The 3,111-nt window shown below is 34.7% G+C and overlaps 1 pseudogene; it reads left to right on the top strand.

The window, feature by feature from the left end:
- The first annotated feature begins 322 nt into the window (after positions 1 to 322).
- Positions 323 to 1,965, top strand: LOC111173407 (non-selective voltage-gated ion channel VDAC3 pseudogene; annotated as a pseudogene).
- The last annotated feature ends 1,146 nt before the right edge of the window (positions 1,966 to 3,111 follow it).

Genomic DNA, 3,111 nt, shown 5'->3' with positions numbered 1-3,111 from the left:
AGAAAGAAAATGATTCCAGCTAGTAGCTCAGAGATGCAAAAAAGAGTGAAAAGAAAAATAGAAGATAAACATAAAGGGAAATACAAACAAATATTGAGGATTGAAACCATAATAGTGAAGTCTTAGGGGGTTTTAAATATATAAAAATCAAAATACATGGCAAAACCACTCTGGAAAATAATTTGGTAGTTTCTTAAAAAGTTAAACATACACTTACACGTGACGCAACAATTCCAATGTCCATCAAACGGTGAAGGTATAAACAAATTGTGGAATTTTAACACAATAGAATATCACTCAGCTGTACCTAGTAATGAACTAACTGATCGATTTTTCTGAACCAGCCATCTGTGAGTGGGCTGTGTCAGTCTTTGAGGGCTGGCTTGCTGACTATCAGATGAGTTTTGATGAGCTTTGACACAGCCAAGTCCAAACTGTCACGGAATAATTTTGCCCTGGGCTACAAGGCTGCAGACTTGCAGCTCCTCACTTCTGTGAACTATGGCCCTGAATTTGGAGGTTCTATCCAGCAGAAGGTTAAGGAGAAGGTTGAAATGGCACCGAACCTTGCTTGGGTGGCTTGCAGTTAAGGATACCCGTTTCTGACATCACCGCTAAATACAAAGTGACTTATAGAACTTCTCTATCTGCTAAAGTAAGTCATGCCAGCCTGATTGGACAGGGTCATACCCGAACACTTTGCCCAGGAGTCAGACTGACCCTATCTGCTTTGATTGATGGAAGGAACTTCAATGCGGGAAATCACAAGGTTGGGTCGGGATTTGAACTAAGAAGCTTAACGTGGTTTTGAGTAATGCACCAGCTTTGTCCCTGGGAATTAAGAGAAATGAACCCACTATGTCCTGACCTTAGTCAACGTCTTCTGTGAAATTTGAAAAGTGTAAACTTTTATTCTTCCAAAGAATTGTAATCTTGCCCATACTGAAGTCTAGAGATCGTAAGTCCATCCTAAGGGAGGTGCTTGAAGGCATTCCTGGAGGTTGTCACGTTTGTGCCATCTTTTAGTTCCGAAGTGTTATTTTGAGTGTGTTCCTCAGTGACGATGTAGTGTCATGTTATAAAGAAATGACATGATCCTCCAGTTTGTACATCACGTCCTGCCTGTCCCTCACTTCCTCATGACCTTTTATTATATTGGTCTCTGTGCTGTAGTGGAATCTTTGGTTTTGCATCAGAAGAAAATAAAATAAAACCATCACATTTGAAACAAAAAAAGAATGGTTTAACACCTGAAAAATTTTGTCATATTAACAGAATTAGGGGAAAATATCATATTACCTTATAGATAAGTGCCAAAAAAGAACTTGCCAAAATTCAACATATATTCATGATTGGAACTTTTAGCAAATGTAAATAAAACTGCTTGAATCTGATAAAATGCACCTATAAAAAAAAACGTACACAAACATTATGATTAAATGTTAAAAACTTTCCCTCTGGAACTGAGAATGAGACAAGAATATCGGAGCCAATTAATAAGAAAGATAAAGAAAACAAGTGTAAGAATATGAACACAAGGACAAAAACTGCCCCTATTCACAGGCAATTTGGTGGTGTACATAGACTATCCAAAAAGATCTACAGCTAAATTATTAAATTAGTTAGCAAGGTTGCTGGATATACCAATATACAAAAATCAATTGTATCCTTCTATCCCAACAACAAGCAAAGAATTAAAATTTTTATTTTTATTTATTTATTTTTATTTTTAATTATTGAGGTATAATTGACAAATAACATTATAGTATTAGTTTCAGGTACAACATAATGCTTTGACATTTATATACATTGTGAACTGATCACTATGATGAGTCTAGTTACCATTTGTCATCACAGTTACGAAATTATCTTTTCTTGTGATGAAAATGATTTAAGATCTACTCTCTTAGCAACTTTCAAATACACAATACAGTATTATTTGCTATAGTCAGCATGCTGTACATGACATCCCTGTGGCTTATTTTATAACTGGAAGTTTGTACCTTTTGGCTTCCTTTACCCATTTTGCCCACCCCTCACATCCCCTCTCTGGCAACCACCAATCTGATCTCTGTATCTATGAGCTTGGCTTTTTTATTTGTTTGTTTTGTTTTAGATTCCACATATAAGTGAAATCATGCAGTATTTCAAGGTCCATCCATGTTGTTGCAAATGGCAAGATTCCATTCTTTTTTTTATGGCTGAGCAATATTCCTGTGTGTGTGTGTGTGTGTGTGTGTGTGTGTGTGTGTATCACATCTTCTTTGTCCATTCATTCATTGATGGGCACTTAGGTTGTTTCCATGTCTGTTTATTACAAATAATGTTGCAGTGAAAATGCAGATATCTTTTCAAATTTTTCTTTTTGTTTTCTTCAGATAAATACCCAAAGGTGGAATTGCTGGATTGTATGGTAGTTCTATTTTTAATTTTTTGAGGAACCACCATACTGTTTTCTGGAAAGCCATTTGCCAAGCAAATTGGAAAGAAAACATCAAGAGAAGTTTAGATAATGTAATTGTCACAGTAATTCACCTTCTAAGAATCGATCCTTAGAAAACAATAATATCACAAACACACTTGGACAAAGGCTTATGTCCAAGGGTGTTGCAGCCTTGCTTACCATGGCAAAAGACTGAAATAACCTAAGTGTTCAAACTTAGGAGAACGATTATAGTGACACTGTCTCTCAATCAGATAAAATGTGCCTGCCAAAAGAAAATAATAAAATGGATAAATATATAACATAATTATAATAACTATAATTATTATATATGTAAATATATTCATATTTTATATAACATACAATTAGAAATATTTTAATAAAATGGAGAATGATCATGAGATACTATAAAGTGAAAAAAGGAGATGCAAAATTGTAAATATGTACTGGAAAAACCCAAATGTCCATCAAGAAATGAATGGATAAATAAAATGTGAAACACACATACACACAATGGAATAGTAGTCAGCCTTTAAAAGAAATGAAATTCCGTTACATGCTACAACATGGATGAACATTGAAAATATTACGCTAAGTGAAACAAGTCAGGCACAGAGGGACTAATAGTGTATGATTCCGTTTATAGGGGGTACCTAGAATATGTAAAT

The sequence above is a fragment of the Delphinapterus leucas genome, chromosome 21, assembly GCF_059928025.1.
Source record: "Delphinapterus leucas isolate spDelLeu-1000000601 "Yukka" chromosome 21, BTC_Dleu_Yukka2, whole genome shotgun sequence".
Classification (NCBI taxonomy): Eukaryota; Metazoa; Chordata; class Mammalia; order Artiodactyla; family Monodontidae; genus Delphinapterus; species Delphinapterus leucas.
The sequence above is the reverse complement of the archived record's forward strand: the minus strand, read 5'-3'. Positions and strand labels throughout refer to the sequence as shown.